This window comes from Macaca nemestrina, chromosome X (assembly GCF_043159975.1).
Source record: "Macaca nemestrina isolate mMacNem1 chromosome X, mMacNem.hap1, whole genome shotgun sequence".
Classification (NCBI taxonomy): Eukaryota; Metazoa; Chordata; class Mammalia; order Primates; family Cercopithecidae; genus Macaca; species Macaca nemestrina.
The window spans coordinates 142,171,806-142,186,484 of NC_092145.1; the positions used below are offsets into that span (position 1 = coordinate 142,171,806).

General features: G+C 38.2%; 1 protein-coding gene across 6 annotated transcripts in view; it reads right to left on the reverse strand.

Annotated features, from left to right (window-relative positions):
- The window catches only part of LOC105478188 (cyclin dependent kinase like 5), a 227,586-nt gene that overhangs the window by 118,735 nt on the left and 94,172 nt on the right, over positions 1–14,679 (reverse strand). The gene's annotated exons all lie outside the window — the stretch shown is intronic.

The window sequence follows — 14,679 nt, forward strand, 5'->3', positions numbered from 1 at the left end:
GTTAAGTTGAAGCAGCCAAAACTGTCTCAAGTTCAAAAGTCTGCTGCTGTTTGGTACCTTCCTCGCTCCTTCTCCCTAATGAAAGAAAATTGCTCACACCAGGTAGAAGTTTATGTGAATTCATTTTCATGCAAGGTGAATAATTCTAAACAAGGATGTACATATACCTATAATAGGGCAAGTTACATAGATGGAGGAACAAAATAGACAAATCTAAAGGTCTCTTTCAATTTCAGAATAAAGCAATGTCGAAAACAATGATTCAACAACAGAAACTGAATTAACAATTCATACTTACACACTGACTAATTCATCTTGAGAAAATTAGGGCCAAAATCTCCCAAACAGATAATGATACTCATTCAACTAGTATTTATTTAGAGCCTCCCAGGTGCCAGGTACTGTGCTAGGCACTGGTTCATTGGTGAGTAAAATGGAATTCCTATACTTGTGGAACTCACAATCAACCAGGGGAAACAATAATTAAAAGTACAGTATTTCATTGAATGTAAGATAATTGTAAGATAAACCATTATTTTACCTACCACTCAGAAAGGAATCAAGAAATCCAGTGTACATCACAATTTCAGAAATGTGAGGAAAAATATCTATCATGGAATCCAGAAAAAAGGCTCAGTGAGCAAGTGAATATACAACTTCAAATTTAATTAAGTGCCAAGAAAAAAACAAATAGAAGGCCCCAGCAGAGGACAACACGAAGACACCCAGATCAGACTGGATAGGGTCAGCCAGGCCAAAAGACTGAGAAAATTGCTGTAGGCGAAGGAAGCAGCCTGTGCAAAGATTTTTAAGAGTGAAGACCTCACTGTATTCAAGGAACTAAAAGGCAGGCAGTGAGGTTACCAGGTAGTAGGCAAAGGAAGAAACAGCATAGCCTGAGACTGATGCCAGTGGGAGCTACCTTCAGGCATCCATTTGGCAGCAGCAGAGAACCAGGGACAGAAAGTGAGATTACACTGTGATGCTGGGGCAAGACTGAGGCCATGGGAGAAATTATGAATGCTGTTCAAGAGCTCTAGGAGCCAGTGGGAGGGTTGGAGGAAACTGGATCAGACTGAGGAACCTACAGAGCAGCACAAGGATAGGTATTCTGTGCTAACAGATGGCCAGTGAGTTTTGGTGGTGACAAAAATTAAGAGGATGTCAAGAATGATGGGGCTGGTCCTAAGAATCTCTGGAGAGAGGAACAGGCAATCAATCCTGGCACTGTGGCACTGAATGCTTCAGTGAATGAAGTGGCATTTTCCAAGGCTAGCTGCCAGCCCAGTTAGCATGAAGTAGTAAGATGAGAACAAAAAATGAGCTGCTGCTCCCTCATAATCTGGGAATTGGAGGTCAAGTCCCTGACAACAGGGGTTCTAACTTAAATATGTATTTACTGAATGTAGACCATCTATCTTCAGTTGAATTGTTAGCACATGGAAGCTATTTTATTAAGACTATATTACTATACATTGTATTCATTCTTGTGGGTTTCTTCTAGGGTACTGTTATAATACAAGAAGAGTTCTTGGCCGGGCGTGGTGGCTCAAGCCTGTAATCTCAGCACTTTGGGAGGCCGAGACGGGCGGATCATGAGGTCAGGAGATCGAGACCATCCTGGCTAACATGGTGAAACCCGTCTCTACTAAAAAATACAAAAAAACTAGCCGGGCGAGGTGGCGGGCGCCTGTAGTCCCAGCTACTCGGGAGGCTGAGGCAGGAGAATGGCGTGAACCCAGGAGGCGGAGCTTGCAGTGAGCTGAGATCCGGCCACTGTACTCCAGCCTGGGCGGCAGAGCGAGACTCCGTCTCAAAAAAAAAAAAAAAAAGAAGAGTTCTTAAAAAAAAACATTTCAGGAGGAGCAACAATGATACCACCCACAAATCTGCTGAGGGTGGTGGAACCTGGCATGGTGCATAACTCATAAGCATGCCACTCCTGAAGACCTGCTAGTCTTCATCCATTTCCACTCTACAGCCCTTATTTCTTTATAATAAAGGTCTCCAAGCGAAAGCATAGTAAAAGGTTTCTGTCTCTAATTCAGAGCATGCTACACAAATAGATCTATTTTAAAATGGGCCACAGCTAATTGATTATACATAGCAAAAATTAATTATTTTCAACCAAATCCTTTCAGTACAGCAAATCATTTTAAAACAAATTTTATTTAGTATATTAAAATTGCATTCATAGAGTAAAAAAACAAAAAAATTACATTTTATTTAACATTTTAATTCTTTTAAAAATATATTTAATTCTCAAAGACAAATATCCATTTTAATCAAATAAGAAGAAAATATTTATTAAAGTAAACACATTAATCTGCTAACCAATAAGTGATCTTTAAATATACTGTTAATTTGTTTCTTGGTTTAATGGCTATTTCTCACAGTACATTCAGTGAGAAAAATAAAACTTAAAATGAACCCTAAAAAAGAAGCAAGGTTAACGAAATTTATGTCTCAAATGACCAAGGTTAGTTACGACTGTTATCCAAGGATAAGAACTGAAGTCTCCCAAAATGCAAATTTGTAGCCAGTAATCAAATTATAAGGCTTTAAAGTACACACAGTACTTTCTTGGTTGCTTAAATAACACATTTTAGCCAAATTGTCCTCTATCGCACAGATTCTCAAACTAATCCTATTAAGCTAAAGTCACCACGATCTATAGTTTATAATTAATACATTTTTCAAGGTTAATTGAAAATAAACCATTGGCAGCATAAGAGTTTCACATTTATTCTCATTAGTTTTTCAAATTTAAGCCGTGCTTGGTCTCTAGAGCTTTCAAAGTGCCTTAGAAAACTGAGTTCTTCTTCAAAAATAAGTGAGGAGAAATAAGTGAAGAAAATAATCACCAGAACTACCTGAGCAAGGTTTATAGAAGGTTAAAAAAAAATGCTGTAGGGGAAAAAAGGAAATCAAAAGGTGTAATAATTCTAGTTTCTTTAGGGTAAAGTTAGTAGCCATTTGCAAGAACTACATAAAGTTCTTAAGTTTTCCAAATATTTTGTTCTGAAAAAGTTCTTACTAAGCATATGAAAATACAGAGATTTGAAATTCAAAAGGATGAAAATAACTGGGAATGAGTCATTTCAGCTAAGAAAATGGTTCACAGGAAAGGTAAAAAACCTCTTGCTGAATATTACTTATAAACTGGACAAGATATTTCCAATTTTAATATGTAAACAGGACTTCCAGTTTCAGCATCAACCCATACAGTGCCATCACTCCTGTCCTTACATTAAGAAAAAACCCTAACAAATTGAAAATCAGCAACTTTTCTTGGATTTATAGAATTGAGGTCAGAGCTGAAATCTAGAGAAACAGGCAAATACAAAGAATCACATCCAAGATAAGCTTACCTGGAGCAGAAGGCACTGGAATCATACACTAGTAAGAAAACTTAAATGACAATTTTGACAAAGGCTGCGACTAGCTTGTGAATGAGAACTCCTGGGGACTAAATCTTAGGAGGCCCTCTAAGTTCTTGCAGTTTTACCTCCAGGAAATCTCACCAGGTTCTGACTATGAAGACCCAAGAAAAAACTCCTCCCCTTTTGTGTAAGACGCAAGGAAAAATACTTTGAAATACACCCAGGGGTAAGATCTAATAAAAATCTCCTCTTCTTTTAGGTAGGGAGAGGAAGAAAGTAACCACTTTGAAATACGCCTAAGGGAAAGGTAACCATTTTGAAATAAGGTCAGAATGTTTTTCATAACAAAGGTCAACACTCCAAGAGAAAATTTACCAGAGCCTTAGTGTCCAGTCCCTCTAGCCTTCTTGTTTCATCTAACAGAAGAAAAGGAGGGAAGCGGGGTGGCTGGAAACACTTCTGAAGGTTGTAGCCAAAGACTCAGGTCTTACAAAAGAATGAGATTATAGAACACTTTCCCTTCGCCATACTCTTCCCATCATGTCAACAGAGCTCCAGTACATTAACAGGGAATTACAACTGAAAGAGTTGCAAGACACAGATTCAATATTTATAAAGGAGTTCTTAGGAGAACCCACAGACAACAGGCTAGGAAAAATAAAATAACAAAGGTACTAGAGGAAACTGAAGCCTCTGGCATCTATACCTACATCATTAAACATGACCTAGCTTCTAGACAGATTAACATAAAACCTTACACTAAAGGCCTATTTATTCAGTTCCTATTGCCTAATATATCATATCCAGCTTAAAAAAAAATTACAAGGCATGCCAAAAAGCAAGAAAAAGCATAGTCTAAAGAGACAAAGTAAGCATCAGAACCAGACTCAGATATGGCACAGACTTGGGGATTATCAGATAGGGAATTTAAAATAACTGTGATTAATATGTTAAGGGCTCTAATGGGAAAAGTAGACAGCATGCAAGAGCAGATGGGTAATATAAGCATACATAACTCTAAGGAAGAATTAAAATAAAATGCTAGAAGTCAAAATCACTGTAACAAAAATGAAGAATGCTTTTAAAGGACTTGACAGTAAACTGGACATAGCTGAGGAAAAAAAATCACTAGGTTGTAAGATATGTCAGTAAAAACCTCCAAAACTAAAATGGAAAGAGAAAAAAGGAATTTTTCTTTTCTTTTCTTTTTTGAGACAGAGTCTCACTCTGTCGCCTAGGCTGGAGTGCAGTGGTGTGATCTCGGTTCACTGAAACCTCTGCTGCCTCCCAGGTTCGAGCAATTCTTCCAGCCTCAGCCTCCTGAGTAGCTGGGATTACAAGCGTGCGCCACCACACCCGGCTAATTTTTTTGTGTGTATTTTTAGTAGAGACGGGGTTTCACCACCTTGGGCAGGATGGTCTCAATCTCTGGACCTTGTGATCCGCCTGCCTCAGCCTCCCAAAGTGCTGAGATTACAGGTATGAGCCACCGTGCCCGGTGAAAAAAAGAATTTTAAAAAGCAGAATAGAACATCCAAGAATTATGGGAAAATTACAAAAGGTGTAACATATATAATTGGAATACAAAGAGAAAAGTGAGACAAGGGAGAAGAAATATTTGAAAGAATAACGGCAAAGAGTCTTTCAAAATTAAGGGTGCCAAAATGCATATCCAGGAAACTCAGAGAAGACCAAGCAGAATAAATACCAAAAGATCTACACCTAAGTACATCATATTCAAACTACACAAAACTAAACACAAGGAGAAAACTGTGAAAGAAACCAGAGGAAAAAAAACACCTCACCTATAGGGAACAAGGATAAGAACTACATCTGACGTCTTGTCAGAAACCATGCAAGTAAGAAAGTAGAGTGAAATATTTATAAAATGTTGAAAGAAAAAAAAAAAAACTCTACCTCAAAGTTACTCAGTGAAATGATCCTTCAAAACTGAAGGAGAGTTTCTCAGATAAACAAATGTTGAATGAATTTGTCACCAGTAGACCCGCCCTTTAAAAATGCTTTAAAAAGTTCTTCAGAGAGAAGGCAAAATTATATAGATAAGAAACTGGGATCTACAGAAAGAAAAGAGCATTGGAGAAGGAATAAATGCAGTTAAGATAAAATCTATTTTTCCTATTCTTAACTGATAACTGTTCAAAATAATAATAGTAACTATTATTGACTGAGTATAGCATATGGATAAGCAATATGAATAACAGTAATGTTATAAGGGACTGGAGGAAGAAGTTCAAATACTCTAGTAAAAGGTACCTACAGTCCTCAAGAAGCAGTATAGAGTTATCTGAAAGTGTACTTAGATAAGTTGTAAATGTACACTGCAAACTCTAGGGCAATGACCGAAAAAAAAAAAAAATAAGTAAAAACAAGTATAATGGACACTCTAAAACAGGAGAGAAAATGGAATCCTGTAAAATGGTCAGTTAAAACCAGAAGGCAGAAAAAGAGGGGATTAAAAAAAAAAAAGTAAGTACAACAAATAGAAAATCAGTTATAAACATGGTTCATATTAATTCAACTATATTAATAATCATTTTAACTGTGAATGGCCTCCGAACACCAGTTAAATTATCAGAGTAGATTTAAAAAAATGAATATAAAGAAATGGGCCAGGCGTGGTGGCTCATGCCTATAATCCCAGCACTTATGGGAGGCCGAGGTGGGAGGATCACTTGAGCCCAGGAGTTCGAGACCAGCCTAGGCAACATGGCAAAACCCCGTCTCTACAAAAAATACAAAAAATTAGCCAGGCATGGCAGTGCACACCTGTAGTCCCAGCTACACAGAAGGCTGAGGTGGGAGGATCGCTTGAGCCTAGGAGGCAGAGGTTGCAGTGAGCCATGATTGTGCCACTGCATTCCAGGCTGGGCAACAGAGCAAGATTCTGTATCTAAAAATAATTAATAAATAAACAGAAAGCAAAGCAAAGCAAGAGAAAGAGAGAGAGAGAGAGACAGAGAGAGGGAGGGAGGGAGGGAAGGAAGGGATAGGATAAAAGTAAAGGGATGGATAAAATTATACCACATTAACAATAATTAAGAGGAAGCTGAAGTAGTTACATAAATTTTAGACAAAGCAGATTTCAGAACAAGGAAAATCACTGGGATAAAGAAGAGCATTACAAAATGCAAAATTCTCCAAGAAGACATAACAATCCTTAATATGAATGTACCAAACTAGACAGCATCAAAATACATGAGGAAAATACTCATATAACTGCAAATAGAAATAGACAAACCCACTACTATAGTTGGACACTTCAACAGCCCCTTTCAGTAACCGATATAGCAGGCAAAAAAATGAGTATGGATATCTATGAATTGAACAATACCATGGAGCAACTGGATCTACTTGACATTTATATCACACTTTAGTAACAGCAGAATACACATTCTTCTCAAGCTTACATGGAACAATCACCAAGATAGACCACAACTGGGCCATAACACATACCTTAATAAATGTGTAGCTATCATAGTAAGTATGCCATCATACCGCAATGGAATTAAAATAGAAATCAGTAACAAAAACATAACTGGAAAGTCTCAAAATAGTCACAGAATAAACAACAAACTACTAAATAACACATGAGTCAAAGAAGTCTCAAGAGAAATTTTAAAATATTTTGGACTAAATAAAAATACAAGTCAAAACTTGTGCAATACTGTGAAAGCAGCACTTAGAGAAAAGTTTATAGCATCAAGTGTGTTATTAGAAAACAGACGTAAAATCAATAATCTAAGCTTTAACTTAGGAAAGAAAAGAAAGAAGAGCAACTTAAGCCTAAAACACGGAGAAGAAAAAAAATTTTAAATGACAGTAGAAATCAATGAACTGAAAACAATCAACAATAAAAATAAAAGCTGCTTCTCTGAAATCAATAAAGCTGATAAACCTCTACCCAAATTAACCAAGAGAAAAAAAAAAACACAAATTATTCATATCAGATTTGAATGAAGAGTCATCACTACCAAATCACATGGACATTAAAAGGAAAATAACAGATTATTATAAATAAATCTATGCCTAAAAATTTGACAACTTAGATAAAATGGACCAATTCCTTGAAACATACAAATTACCAAAATTTACACAGAAATTAATAATCTGAATAGGCCTGTATCTATGAAAATGGATCAATAATTATTAACATTCCAAAAAAGAAAGCTCCATTCTTACATGGTTTCACTGGTGAATTCTAGCAAACATTTAAGAAATTATACCAATTATCTACAATCTCTTCCAGACAACAGGAGCAGAAGGAATACTTCCTAACTCATTCTATGAGGTCTGCATCATCCTAATACCAAAATAAGCTAAATAAATTTTTCAAAAGGCAAACTACAGACCAATACCTCTCATAAATATAAATGCAAAAATGCACAACAAATATTAAGGGAATCAAATTCACCAATATATGAAAACAACTATATACCAGGTATGAAAGGCTGCTTCAGGGCCGAGTGCAGTGGCTCATGCCTGTAATCCCAGCACTTTGGGAGGCCGAGGTAGGCGGATCACCTGAGGTCGGGAGTTCGAGATCAGCCTGACCAACATGGAGAAACCCCATCTCTACTAATAATACAGAATTAGCCAGGCATGGTGGCGGATGCCTGTAATCCCACCTACTCGGGAGGCTGAGGCAGGAGAATCGCCTGAACCTGGGGAGGTGGAGGTTGCAGTGAGCCAAGATCACGCCATTGCACTCCAGTCTGGGCAACGAGAGCGAAACTCCATCTCAAAAAAAAAAAAAAAAGAAAGGCTGCTTCAGCATTCCAAAATCAAGCCATGTAATATACCACCACCACCATGCTAAGTAGAAAAATTACATGGTCTTATCAATGGATACAGAAAAGCATTTTTTGAAACTCAATCTCTGTTACTGATTTAAGAAAAAAAAAAAAACAAACCTCTCAGCAATCTAGGCACAGAGAAGAACTTCCTCAAGTTGATGAAGAACATCTACATAAACCTAACATTATCGGTACTTAACAGCAAGAAACTGCATGCCTTCCCCTTAAGATCAGAAGGATGCCCCACCTCATAAGTCATATTCAACACTGTACTGGAAGTCATAAGAAATACAGTAAGACAAGAAAAGGAAAGAAAAGATATACAAATTGGGAAGAAAGAAATAAAACTGTTTTGTTCACAGATGACATGACTGTCTATGTAGAAAATCCCAAAGAACCCACAAAAACAAAAAAAAGAAAAAGAAAAACCTGGAACTAATAAACAATTATAGCAAGGTCACATGATGCAAAGTTAACATACAAAAGTCAATTACTTTCCTGTATATCAGCAGAGAACAACTAGAATTTGAAACTGAAAACACAATACAATTTATATTAGCACCCCAAAAATAGTACTAAGGTATAAACCTAACAAAATATTTGCAGGATCTGTATGTGAAAAATTATTCATTGCTGTGGAAAGAAATCAAAGATGATCTAAATAAATAGAGAGAGATTTCGTGTTCATGGATTATAAGACTCAATATTGGTGGCCAGACGTGGTGGCTCACGCCTATAATCCCAGGACTTTGGAAGGCCAAGGCGGGTGGATCATCTGAGGTCGGGAGTTCGAGACCAGCCTGACCAACATGGCGAGACCCCGTCTCTACTAACAATACAAAAATTAGCAAGGCGTGGTGGTGGGAGCCTGCAATCCCAACTATGCAGGAGACTGAGACAGGAGAATCACTTGAACCCGGGAGGTGGAGGTTGCAGTGGGCCGAGATCGCACCATTGCACTCCAGCCTGGGCAACAGAGTGAGACTCCATCTCAAAAAAAAAAAAAAAAGGGGGGGGGGAAGACTCAATATTGTTAAGATGTCAATTCTTCTCAACTTAATCTGTAGATTCAATGCAATCCCAATCCAAATCCCTAGAAGCTATTCTGTGAATACTGACAAACTAAAGTCAAAGGTTGTACCGAAAGGCCCAAAACAGCCAACCCAATACTGAAGAATGACAAAGTGAGAGGACTGATACTACTACTCCCATTGAAGATAATATAAAACTACAGTAATCAAGACAATATGGTATTGGTGCAAAATAGACACAGACATCAATGGAACAGAATAAAGCACAAAAACAGACTCAAGAGCCAGCCTGGTCAACATACAAGACCCTGTCCTTACAAAAAATTTAAAAATTAGGCCGGGCACAGTGGCTCATGCCTGTAGCCCCAGCACTTTGGGAGGCTGATGCGGGTGGATCACCTGGGGTCAGGAATTCAAGACCAGCATGATCAATATGCTGAAACCCCATCTCTACTAAAAATATAAAAATTAGCCAGGCGTGGTAGCATACGCCTGTAGTCCCAACTATTTGGGAGACTGAGATGGGAGGATTACTTGAGCCCAGGAGTTTGAAGCTATAGTGAGCCATGATTGCATCACTGTATTGCAGCCTGGATGACAAAGCAAGACCCCATCCCTAAAACAAACAAACCAATAAACAAAAAATAGACTCAACACAAATACAATCAGCAGATCTTCGTCAAAGGAGCATGGGCAATCCAACGGAGAAAACAATCTTTTTGACAAACAGTGCTAGATGTCCAAATGCACAAGAAAGAATCTAGACACAGACCTTACAACTTTCACAAAAACTAACTCAAAACAGATCATACACCTAAATGTAAAATGCAAATGTATAAAACTTCCAGAAGATAACCTAGAAAATCTAGGTGACCTTCAGTTTGGCAATGAGGTTTCAAATGTAACACCAAAAGGACTGTACATGAAAGACAAACTTGTTAAGTAGGACTTCATTAAAATTAAAAACTTCTGCTTTGGTAAACATACCATTATAAGAATGAAAAGACATGCCACAGACTGGAAAAAAATATGTGCAGAACATATAACTAGAGAGTGTTAGCACGGAAAATGGCAGAACTGGGAAATCTAGGACTCTGTCCCTCCACAAAAACAACTAATGAGCTGGCAAAAAGTATCAGAATCAACTTTTCCACAACTCTGCAACTATTCAAAAACTCACAACAACCAGAGGAAGGCTTGGTGAAAGAGACAGCTGCTTTATGATAACACTGTGCATTTTAAACTGCCTATCTACCTTTACCCACATATCATATCCATGGCAGATGAGAAGACTAGAAATAGAGGACAACTTCCTCAACCTGTTAAAGGACATTTTAAAAACCCACCGCTAACATCATGAATACTCAATGGTAACAGACTAAAACCCCTCCTCTCAAGATCAGGAACAAGACAAAGATGCCCACTTTCACCACTTCTATTCAACATAGCACTGGAAGTTCTAGCCAGAGCAATTTGACAAGAAGAAGAAATAAAAGGTGTCCAAACTGTAAATGGATAAGTAAAACTACCCCTATTCACAGATGGTACCTCATATAGAGAAAATTCTAAAGAATCCACACACACACACACAATTAGAATAAACAAATTCAGCAAAGTTGCATAATACAAGATCAAAACACAAAAACCAGTAGGCCCCAAAATATTAAACATGTAATTACCATATGAGCCAGCAATGCTACTCCTAGGTATATATCCAAAAGAATTGAAAACAAGGACTCAGATACTTGTATGTGAATGTTCATAGCAGCATTATTCATAATAACCAAAGGTATAAATAACTCGTGTCCACGAAGAAATGAATGGATAAACAAAATGTGGTGTACATTTTCCCCCCACATATCATATCCATGGCAGATGAGAAGACTAGAAATAGAGGGCAAGTTCCTCAACCTGATAAAGAACATCTATAAAGCCCAGAGGTAACAGCATGAATACTCAATGGTAATAGATGATATCTAATTACATGTATATACCACATTTTGTTCGTTGTATACATATACAATGAACATAATGCTTTCAAGGTTCAACCATATAATATTGTTATATGTTGTTCCAATATTGTCCAGCCATATAAAGGAATGAAGTTCTGATACACACCATATGAATGAACCTTGAAAACATCATGCTAAGTGAAAGAAATCGGACACAAAAGGACAAATACTGTAATATTCCACTTATATAAAATATCTAGAATAGGCAAAAATCATAGAGACAGAAAGTAGATTGGAAGTTACTACTACTGGGGATGGGGGAATTAGAGAGCTATTGCTTAATTGGCAGAGAGTTCCTGTTTGAGGTAATGAAAAAATTGTGCAAATACTTAGTAGTAATGGTTACGTAACACTGTGAATACAATTAATGTCAAACTGTGGCCTTAGAAATAGTTAAAAAGGGGTCGGGTGCTCACCTATAATCCCAGCACTTTGGGAGGCTGAGGTGGGTGGATCACGAGGTCAGGAGATTGAGACCATCCTGGCTAACACAGTGAAACCCCATCTCTACTAAATATACAAAAAAAAAAAAAAAAATTAGCTGGGTGTGGTGGCAGGCGCCTGTAGTCCCAGCTATTCTGGAGGCTGAGGCAGGAGAATGGCATGAACCCAGAAGGCAGAGTCTGCAGTGAGCCGAGATCACGCGACTGCACTCCAGCCTGGGGGACAGAGCGAGACTCTGTCTCAACACAACAACAACAACAACAAAAAGGCAAATTTTATATTACATATATTTTACCACAATTAAAAAAAAAAAAAACAAGAAACAACTGGGGCCGGGTGTTGTGGTTCACACCTGTAATCCCAGCACTTTGGGAGGCCAAGGCAGGCAGATCACTTGAAGTCTGGAGTTCGAAACCAGCCTGGCCAACATGGTGAAACTCTGTCTCTACTAAAACTACAAAAATTAGCTGGGTGTGGTGGCACCTGCCTGTAATCCCAGCTGCATGGGGGTGCTGAGCCAGGAGAATGGCTTGAACCCGGGAGGCAGAGGTTGCAGTGAGCCGAGATCACATCACTGCACTACAGCCTGGGTGACAGAGCCTCTGTTTCAGAAAAAAAAAAAAAAATTGGTAATATTTCTATGTACTGGCAACAAACAATCCAAAAAAGAAATTAACAGAGCAATTTCATTTAAAAGAGCAGAGAGGCGTGGTGGCTCATGCTTGTAATCCTAGCACTTTGGGAGGCCAAGGTGGGTGGATTACATGAGGCCAGGAGTTCGAGACCAGCCTGGCCAACATGGCAAAACCCTGTCTCTACTAAAAATATAAAAATTAGCTGGGTGTGGTGGTGTACATCTGTAATACCAGCTACTCAGTAGGCTGAGGCATGAGAATTGCTTGCCTCAACCTTGCCCAGGAGGCAGAGGTTGCAGTGAGCCAAGATCACACCACTTCACTCCAGCCTGGGCAACAGACCAAGACTCTGTCTCAAAAAACAAAACAAAACAAAACAAAACTCCAGCCTGGGCAACAGAGCAAGACTCTGCCTCAAAAACAAAAAAAGCACCTGAATGAATAAAACATCTAAGAATAAATCTAACCAATGAGGTAAAAGACTAGTACACGGAAAACTACAAAACATTGCTAAAAGAAGTTAAACACTTAAATAAATGTAAAGGTCCCATGGATTGGAAGAATTTATAGTTAGGATGACAGTATTACTCAAAGCAATCTACAGAGTCAATGCAATCTCTATCAAAATTCCAACAGCTTTTTTTTTCCCAGAAATGAAGAAAAAAAAAATTTCAAATTCATACAGAATTGCAAGGAGCCCTTGATAGCCAAAATAGTATTGAAAAAGAAGAACAAAGTTGGAAGACTCACACTTTCGAATTTCAAAATTTACTACAAATCTATAGTAATCAAACCAGTGAAGTACTGACATAAAGACAGGCACATAGCCCAATGGAATAAAAGTGAGAGTCCACAAACAAACTCGCATGTCTATGGCCAACTGATTTTCAACAAGGGTGCTAACACCCGTAAATGGGGAAAGAATGATCTCTTCAACAAATCCAGGTGCTGGGACGACTGAAGGCCAAGGCAGGTGGATCACTTGAGGCCAGGAGTTTGAGATCAGCCTGGCCAACATGGCGAAACCCCATCTCTACTAAAAATACAAAAATTAGTCAGGCATGGTGGCTTGCACACCTGTAATCCCAGCTACTCGGGAGGCTGAGGCACAAGAATCACCTGAACCTGGGAGGCGGAGGTTGCAAGGAGCCACTGCACTCCAGCCTGGGCGACAGAGTGAGACTGTGTCTCAACAATAAGGAGGAGGAGGAGAAGGAAGAAACAAGAGTTAGTGAGGATGTGGAGAAATTGGAACTCTCATACATTGCTGGTGGGAATGTAAAGTAGGGCAGCTGCTGTTGAAAACAGTTTAAGCAATTTTTCAAAAAAATTAAACATGGCATTTCCACTCTACTTTGGGGTATACACCCCAGAGAACTGAAAATAGAAACTCAAACAACACTTGTACATGAATGTTCACAGACAAAAGGTAGAAACAATTCAAATGTCCATCACCAATGAAAAGATAAACAAGATGAGGTATATTCATACAACACGAAACAGTATCATGCAGGCATAAAATGGAATGAAGTACTGTTACATGCTACAACGTGGATGAACTTTGAAAACATAGGTCAAGGAAGCCAAACACAAACGGCCACATGTTGTATGATTTGTATGATTCCATTTATATGAAATATCCAGAATAGGTAAATACAGAAAGCAGATTGGTGGTTGCCAGAGGCAAGGGAAAATGGTGGGTAATGAGTACAGGGTTTTCTTTTGGGGTGATGAAAATGTTTTGGAACTTGTAAGAGGTGGTGGTTGCACGTTATGAATGTACTCAATGTCACATACTTGTATACTTTAAAGTGGTTAATTTTATGTTATGTGACTTTTATCTCAATTTTTTAAAAAAAGGGGGAGCCTAAAATGTGATGAATTCCTGGCTCAACCATCTACTAACTTGTATAGCCTTCAGGAAATTAACCTATTTGAGCACCAGTTTCCCCCACATAAGAGGAGGATAATTCCTTCTAACTTTGATGGTTATTATGAGGATTGAAAGAGACACGAAAATAAAGCAGCTAGCACAATGCCTGGAAGACAAGAGGCACTTGAAACGAAAGTTAACTGTTTCATCTTAATTTCTTATTTACGTTCCCTTGAATCTCACATATTTTTCTCCAAAGAATTTTACACTCATAAATCTCTTCATATTTATGAGAATGTCCTTCTCTTGAGCTGAAGAATTTTTTCAGTCTCAATGAGGACTATTTTCTTCGTATTCATCTTTGGGTGGAAAGGGCACTATGCAGGCCAGTGATGTGACAGAAGGTAAATAGACTGTATGTGTCTCTGTATGTCCAGTACCCAGCAAATTCCACATCTCTGCTGTGAGAGTTGACATGTGAAAGAGG